This window comes from Galeopterus variegatus, unplaced genomic scaffold (assembly GCF_000696425.1).
Source record: "Galeopterus variegatus unplaced genomic scaffold, G_variegatus-3.0.2 Scaffold2707, whole genome shotgun sequence".
NCBI lineage: Eukaryota > Metazoa > Chordata > Mammalia > Dermoptera > Cynocephalidae > Galeopterus > Galeopterus variegatus.
In genome coordinates, this window is record NW_007728818.1 from 43744 (window position 1) to 53157 (window position 9414).

Below are 9414 nucleotides of genomic sequence, written 5' to 3' on the forward strand. Positions count from 1 at the left end.
CTCAGCCAGTGAGCGAGAACCAGTCTGTATGTGGGATCCGAACCCTCGGCGGGAGCGCCGCAGTGCTCTCAAGCGGTGCACTGTAGCAGTGCGCCACCGGGCCGGCCCAATAATACAAGTCTTTCCATGAACTTTTTGAACTACCCTTATATTTCTTTTTTTAAAAAGATGCTAAAGCTGGTTGGTTAGCTCAGTTGGTTACAGTGTGGTGCTATAACACCAAGGTCAAGGGTTTGGATCCCTTTACCCACTAGCTGCAAACAAAAAACCAAAAAATAAAAAGATATTAGGGCTGGCCTGTGGCTCACTTGGGAGAGCATGGTGATGACAATACAAAGTCAAGGGTTAAGATCCCCTTACTGGTCATCTTTAAAAAAAAAAAAAAAAAAAAGATACTGAAGAAACATTTTAGTACAATTTCAGACAGGAGAAAGACTAATTTTGGAACTAAAGAACTTATCATAATGAAAAGTGAAGTAGGGAAAAAAACTGTGTCAATAATTCATATATCTTACTTCATATAATCCTTAAAATGTTATTATGAGGTAGAAAAACTGTCTTTGTTTTGGGGAGTAAGAAACTAAGCCCATCTCTTCCATTTTTGCAGCACCTTCTTCCTTCTCCCTCCTGTTTTTCACATTGCTGTGGCCAGAGTCACAGTTCTATCCTGCAACTCCAAACATTTCATTCTCCCATGCAAAAATCCTTGATGAATCCCTATTACCTTGAACGGTAGTTTTCAAACATTTTTTTAAAAGATGACCGGTAAGGGGATCTTAACCCTTGACTTGGTGTTGTCAGCACCAGGCTCTCCCAAGTGAGCCACGGGCTGGCCCTAGTTTTCAAACTTTCTGTTTTTCAAAGCAAACTCTTTTATTAAGGGAAATTCTTTACAGATTTTATCTATATCTATTTATATCAATTTATGCTTATCTATTGAATGAAAGGGGTATTTTATGAAGTTAAACTTTTTAAATAAGGTCAGATTTGTTTTGTGTAGGGGCTGGCCAATAGGGGGATCTGAACCCTCGAATTTGGTGTTATAACACTGTGCTCTAACCAACTGAGCTAACCAGTCAGCCCATAAGTTCAGATTAATAATATTTACTCATAAAGTTAACAAGAGCAGAGAGACTACTCTCATAAAAAAAAAAAAGAGCTTTGAAATTAGGCAGTGAAATATAGATGAAAATTAATATTAGTGCTAGTTAGCATCAGTAATCGATTTCAGCATTTTATTATAAAATATGAAGAAAACCTTGATCCATGCAAATAATCATAAATCTGCTTTCCACGTTACATCCAATGCAGTCTTTTAATAATTTAAACCTCGTCACCATATTTCATCAACTCTAAAATGTTATCGAGTATAAGCTGCATCATTATTTCACACACAGCCCAGAAAAAAAATGCTAATTACACTTTGATATCAGAGATATTAAAATGCAAAAAAATGTGTCTCACAATCACTGGGATGCAGTATGCCAGTTACCTCACCTCCTCAAAAACCAATCATTCCCTGTTCTGTCAGTAAAAGGACAAAGCTCCTGATCATGTTCTAAGACGCCTGCAGAGCCTGGCCTCTGTCTCACCATCTGCTCTCTGTGCTCCAGCTGCACTGGCTTTCTTCTATATCTCAAGTCAAGGTTTACTTCCTCTGGAGAGTCTTCCCCAACCTGCCTAACTAAGGCCACATCCTGCCACACTCCCTGATAACACCAAGGCCACGGGTTTGGATCCCTATATAGGGATGGCCGGTTAGCTCACTTGGGAGAGCGTGGTGCTGACAACACCAAGTCAAGGGTTGATATCCCCTTACCGGTCATCTTTTAAAAAAAAACAAAAACAAAAACAAAAACCTACAGCAGAGACTGGCTGGTTATTTCATTCGATTTGAGTGTGGTGTTATAACACCAAGGTCAAGGATTGAGATCCCTACTGGCCAACTGCAAACAAACAAATAATAAAATAAAAAGCTATAGCAAACATCACATTTTATGGTGAAATATTGAAAACTTTCCCTGTAAGTCCAGGAACAAGACAAGAATGGCTGGTATCATCATTTCTCTTCTACATTTCAGTGGAAATCCTAGCCAACACAATAAGGCAAGGATAAAGAAGACATGAGGATTAAAGAGGAAATAAATATGTCACTACTCATAGATGACATAAATGTGTCATAGAAAATCTAAAAGAATCTACAGATAAATTATTAGTAAGAGACTTTAGCAAGGTCATTGGATAAAAGGAAACTGACTAGAAACAAAAATCAGTTTTGTTTTTATTACTAGCTAGAAACAGAGGATACAATTTTATAAAGCAGTATCATTTACACTAGAATAAAAGAATCGAACACTTTGAAATCTAACAAAATAAATGTAAGATTTCTACACTGTAACTATAAGAAATCATTGAGCAAAATTAAAGAATACCTATAATTTTCTAAAAGGAAAGTTATATTTGTGGATTGGAAACTTCATATTGAAAGATGTCCTGGCTAGCTGGTTGGCTCAGTTGGTTAGAGCATGGTGTTATAACACCAGGGAGAGGGTTTGGATCCCCTTACCAGCCAGTCACCAAACAAAACAAACAAAAAAAGATGTCAATTCACCACAAATTGATCTATACATTTGTTGCAGTCCCAAGGAAAACATCAATAAGTATTTTTGTGGAAACATTAGCTGATTGTAAAATTAAGTAAAATAAAACAGTCATGTAGTCATGAGATGACTAAAGGGTTACTATAATAATTTTCGTGGAAAAAGTGGAATTTGACTGATTTGACATTGGTATCTAACAAAATAGATTCCTTTGATATCTGCTGCTATGTACCAGGCACACTGCTGGGTATCTTCCAAAGAGCATTCCACAGTGTCTCAGTTCCTGAAGATGCTCATAGAAAACAGGGTCCCATGGTCACATGCCTGTAGGAGAAGCTCCACGCTGAAGTCTCCTCTTAGAGTTTCATGATGCACAGAAGTATTTTAAAGCCTCTGAGACATTCCAGAGAAAAGTAGCAAAGATAATTTTGTTTTGCTCAGGATTTTCTTTTTTCTTTCTTTTTTTTTTAAAGATGACCGGTAAGGGGATCTTAACCCTTGGCTTGGTGTTGTCAGCACCATGCTCAGCCAGTAAGCTAACCAGCCATCCCTATATGGGATCCGAACCCGTGGCCTTGGCGTTATCAGCACCGCACTCTCCCACATGAGCCATGGGGCTGGCCCTTTGCTCAGGATTTTCTGATCTTATTTGATCATCAAACCTCTATTTGAGAAACATTGGCTTGAAATACTTTTTACATATATTTGGTTCTCACCGTATCTGTGAAGTAGTCAAGGATTGAGCTATTCATTTTACAGATGAAGAAATGAAATGTCAGGTAGGTGGACTTAGGTCAGACAGCTACTAATACAGAATCTTGGATGTAAATTCAATTTTTCTAAAAAAAAGGAAAAACCCAGTGATTTTTTTTCCTATATAAGACACTACTTTCATATGAAATTGCATTTTAGAGATAGAATAAACCTTAGTGATCCCTTAGACCAGTAACCTTACTATGCTGATGAGGAGACTGGGGCCCAGACAAATTAAATGCCTTGCCCCAGGTCAAGAGCTTGCAGACTAGCAGGAGGAATTAAAGGATCCATGACTCACTGACTCCCAATTAAGTACTCTACTGCCCCATATAATTATGATAAGCAAATCTGTGTCAATGTAGGGTGAGACCAAATTAAGTGCCCAGATTGAGTGCTCATAGGTGCTGAATGAACAATGTACCTGGAAAAAGGTGATATTGGAGCTATGTCCAGTTCTCATGTAATTTTGAAATGAGGATTCCAGAGCCACTTGATTGGGTTATAATATGGCAAAGCACTGAATAGGGTTATTTGTAAGAGTTTAATCACCTTACTTGTATCATTTCATCCCTTTCCTCCCAAAAGTGCCATTGCCACTTAAAAACACTAAAAGGAATTTAAAACTTCTGATTAAAAGTAATTTCACAATTCTAATTGGGCACATCCTGGAGTGTCACAAGGTTGAGCATCATCTCTCTAACATGTGTCAGACATGAGGAATAGAAGAAGAATACAGTTTATTATTATAAACACCTGGCCTAACCTGTAAGGCAAGGAAAGGTATGTTGACTGCCTTAGCTGCTGTCAGGAAGAGCAGGTGAAGAAGTAAATGACAACAGGAGGGAAAACCAAAACACACCTTGATGAGGGCTTGAGCACAGGTGGGCTGAAAGTTCTCAGATGTGGTAAAAAGAGAAAAGCCTATCTTTTAAGGGCAGAGGGAAGAATGAGGAAGTTTGAGACAAAAAGCCCAAAGAGGAGCATAAATCAAGATATAAACACGGGGGGAAGAGGAAAACAAATGAGCACAAGTATCATACTGGCTTTGGGACTTTACAAGGAGCAGTAGTAGTTCTTTTGTGTATAGAAACATTTTGGCTGTGGCTGGTGGCCAGTGGGCAGAATGGGCATCATAGCTCTGAATTCTGCAGAAACGTTCATCTCCATCAGCGGGCAACGCTCCCTTAGGGACAGCAAAGAATAAGCAGAAGGAGAATGTACATTCCTCTCCTCTGCTATATCTTCTGTATATATGTGGCTCTTGGGGACCTTATGTGGGGCAGGGATGGAGCAAACCTGATTTAGGGGTTCTTGAGTCCCCTAGGAAAATACCATCCTGATATCAAGTTGATTGCACTTTATCCAGCTCCCAAAATGTGCAATTTCCTGTTTATTTAATATGATTTCAATTTACTGGAGAAATTCTGTTCTTTAAGCTTTATTCAGTGGACCACATTTGCTTTATTTTATTATCTACATCTCTTTTAGCTCAGTACTATCTCATACCAAATGTGGCAAGAAAGAGCAATCCCATAGTTTCTCAAAAGTAATCACTACTTATATTAAAAAGAAAAAAAGAAAAAAAAGTAAGGTCAGGAGTCTATGGACACTAAAACCTCCTCAAAATTTTACAAGTAATCATTAACCCATTTGTGCCCTGTCTAAATTTGTAGAATTAGAATTACTCCCCTCCCCCCAACCCCCAAAACAAGCATGAGTTTTGGTGACACAGCTGTCTATGCTGCCCTAACACTTAATGGGGGGCGAGGTAGCTCAAAGTTGGTGCTGGGAAAACAGGGTAGCTGACGTGTAGAGCAGGGCAACCTCTCAGAATAAAAGTTATTCATTTACATTTTCATTTAAAATTTTTGTTTTTAGGGCTGGCCCATGGCTCATTTGGGAGAGTGTGGTGCTGATAACACCAAGGCCAAGGGTTAAGATCCCATTACTGGTCATCTTTGAAAAAAAAGAAAAAAGTAAATAAATTTTTATTTTACATTGATTATAAAAATAAATGCTCACTGTAGAAAATTCAGATCTTTCAGAAATATGAATGCAGAAATCAAAAGTCATCCATAACTGTATCCCTAAGAGCAAAGCACTCCAGCTATTCCCTGTAACATTTACTTAAAATTTCACTAACATTTATTTAAAAAAACAACTTTTTCTTGTTTTAAAAAATGGGATCATACTATGTTTAACCCAGCAACTTGCTTTTCTTGCTAAAGATTTTATTTGGTCTACTGAGTAAGCAGAGATACACCACATTGTTTTAAAAGGTTGTATAGTATTATACGGTATGAATTGAATCAGTTTAACCACATTTCCACTAATGGAAAGATGTTTTCACAATTATTTTACTTTGGTTACATATGCTTGTGCACATGTGAAAGCATTTTGAGATATAAAATCCTAGAAATGGATTTGCTGGGTCAAAGAGTACATTCATTAACATTTTTATTAGACTGCATTTAAATTTTAAATCTTTGTAATTGGTCTGTAGTTTGAAATGGCACTAGAACAATTCTTTGTTGTCTCTCAAACAGCCATTACCAAGTCTAGTTTTCTTTAATTCTTTTGTCAGAAGTCATTGAGATGAGTTTCCTGTCACAGGATGGCATGTAAGCTCAGGTATTCTGTCAGTGTTACAACTCTAAAACACTTCAAAAATATTTGCCATTTTGGGGGGGAGGGGTAGCCAATTTTTAAAATTATTTTCCAAATGACTTTAGCTTCAAATATCTCTTTGGAGTTCTGAGTAGGATTTATTTACTTTTTTATTTATTGGTGCCTGGCCAGTATGGGGATCTGAACCCTTTGACCTTGGTGTTACAACACTGCACTCTAACCAGCTGAACTCACTGGCCAGCTCTTGAATAGAATTTTGTAAAATAGATAAAACAAGACTAATCTATTGCTTAATTCTCCTTCCTTCTTTCATCTGCTGGGGTGACTATCATATCATGTTATTACTCTTGGGACAACCACTTGTGTTATTAGATGCAGGAGTAATTCTGGTCTACTTAGTATACGGTTACTGTTTCTAACACTTTTCCAGTATTTGTCACATTAAACCTAAGTAATTTTGGCCACCTTAAGCAATACTTCTATTTGGAGGGGACAAAGAAGACAGAATTTCAAGAGTAAAATACTGAAAACAGTGTCCTCCTGGGCCACTTACTGAAACTATGAAAAATTATCTTGTGGTTAGAAAATAGCATATTCTCAAAATGGTTGACTGAAAAGTATATTTTTTGGCTTACCATTTTTTTTTTTACAACAAATTTTACTTTAAAAAGAGGGTGAATTAATTAGATTTGAGATTAACTCTGTTAGTAGTGGACTTATTCAGTGTGCTTAAAAAAGAAAATGGGGCCGGCCGGCCGGTGGTGCACTGCTACAGTGCGCTGCTTGGGAGCGCAGCGACGCTCCCGCTGAGGGTTCGGATCCCACATACAGACCGGTTCCCGCTCACTGGCTGAGCGAGGTGCGGGCGCGACACCGAGGGTTGGTGCGTTGCCGGACACGTAAAAAGACAAAAAGGAAAAAAAAAAAAAGAAAGAAAATGGATCAGATCTTGAAAAAAGATTTTATATATAAGTAATGACAGAACAGGATTCGAAAAAAAGAAAAATTTTAGCTCTTTTAAGTAGAAAAAAGAAAAAAAAAGAATACTGAGGGGGAGGAGGGGAGGGGAGAAAGACTTCATAAAACAGAGTAGTTAGAGGAAGGCACATGCCCAAGTTAGACTTGAGAGCAAAGCCTGAAGAATACTAACAGAAGCATTCTTGAGGAAAACTAATGCCAGGAGAGCTCCTAAGGTTAATTTACCAAAATAAAAAGGTAGACAGATATTCAATTTGTTGAGGCTTACAACATTATAGAGAGTGTAGCACACTTATAATACCAGACCCTAAAGGAAAAGAAAATCCTCAAAGGAATAATTTTATTTATTTATTTATTTAGCCGCTGGTGGGTCTGCAGATCCCAACCCTTGTCCATCGTGTTATCAGCACCGCACTCTCCCAAGTGAGCTAACTGGCCAGCTCTCAAAGGAAATAGTTTTAAAGACAGAGTATAGCAAAGGCTGTAAAGGAAAAACTAGAACATTCTAATTCACTTGCAATAGATAAAAATAGAAAATGACAGGATTAGACGATATCATTGTTTTTGATCACTCATGTTAGAAAGTGAAGAACTATTAGGGTCATAAATATTAAAGCGAATAAAAAATCAATAATCCGTCTTTAAAATGTACAGAAAGGGTAAATCCAGCATTTAAGAAATCCCTAATTAAATGTGTAAAAAAAAAAATCCCTGAAAAAGGGTTTAGTTAAAAATTTGACAAGGTGATATTACGCTGGTAATATTTCTAAGTCATAGATTTAAAAAATACAATATACATATTTCCATTTTAAAAGACGCTTTTTAAGAAATAAAAATTAATTCACTACATATTTTGCTTAAGGGCTTTTGAAACACTGATGGAATAATCAGTATCCACACCAAAACAAATATATACAAAGTTCTAAATTTCATTTCATAGGAATACCATGTACTAAAAGTGTAAGTGCATGAATAGCTCAGTGACAGGCATGAGAAAAGTCCTCCAGCGGAGGCCCGACTCACTCGACTCGATCATTTCATGGGCACAATAAATCATCCAAAAGCCCACCTTCAGTAACTAAAGTAGTCATAAAAATAGGCCGATGGTTACTCTACTCCAGCGATAATATAATCCTCGGTCTTATTGTTGTGAAGCAGATGTCATTATGGGTGGAGCTGACGTGCAGAGCAGCTGAAACATTTTGGTACCACCCCCCGGCACACTTTCAATGGGATAGAAGGGGCTCCAAAAAGGTAAGGGAAGAGCGCTCAGTCATCATTTCCCACCAGAAATAAAGAAGTTTTGATGTGGCCCTAGTACTCGTAAAGGCCACAATGAGATTTTTAAAAATTTCCCATGATTAAGTCCTACCCTGGGAGAGACCGTCCCTTTCTCCCCTCCCCTGCCGGCTCCTCCTTGGGACACTTGGCTGAGTCTGTCTTTCCCTCCTTCCCACGCGGAGGTGAGGCAGCTCGCAAGCCGGGGAGGCCTGTTTTTCTCTTCGCGCGGAGAGAACTCTGCGGGTAGGAAGCCGGGGTGGCGGGAAGGGAGCGGGCGGCATTGTGGGGAGGCAGAGCAGGCTAGCCGGGACAAGCCGGGCTGGGAGAGAGAAGGGACACGCGGACCGCCGGGGAGAGGAGGCTGAGGTGACGACGGAAATCTCCAGACTCGGAGTTGGGACAGGGGCTTCCGGAGGTCCACGGTCGCTCTCGGCCTAGCGCAGCCAGCGTTCCGGGACCCAAACGGGCCGGGTAGGTAGGTAGGAGAGAGGGAAGACCGCAGCTCACACTTGCCTGAGACCGGGTGACCAATAACTGGTAATAGTCTTTGCTCGGCGCCGGGCCTTCTCCTACAATTTCGAAGAGAGTCTCTGGCAGCCACGACGCCATCTTGGGACGCCACCGCTGTCGCTAAGACAACCAGGAAGGGGCGGGGCTTGACTGGGGTCATCGGGCCAAAGCCCTAGTTTAAATAGAACCCCGCTTTTGAGCTGGCAGGGGTGTTTTAAATTGGGGTGATCGTCCCCTCTTCCAAGGGTCACAGGGAACCCCGATTCTTGAAATATCCACCTCTAGGTCCCGTTTGACCCGAAAGGGAATTAGTTCCTGCTACCACGGAGGGGAGGGGGTGACCCCGGCGGAGGGATACCAAGCTGAGACTCAGTCCCCTTCCTGGTCCCTCGAAGGGATCGGGAGGAGATCTGAGGCGGCTGAGGGAGTCGAGCCGGGCGGTGGAGGAGGGAGGGGCGATATGATGGGCCGCCTGTAGGCAGCGGGGCCGGTCCCGCGAACGAGCCCGTCCGTCGTATCCACAGGGCAAAGTAGTTCCCGGAGGGTGTTGGAACAGGCGGGGAAGGAGGCGGCGCGGGCGGAGGCGCACGCCGGCCGCGGTGCTGCGGCTCAGCTGATAATTGAAGGGACCCGAGGAGCCGCCGCCGCCGCCGCCGGGGGG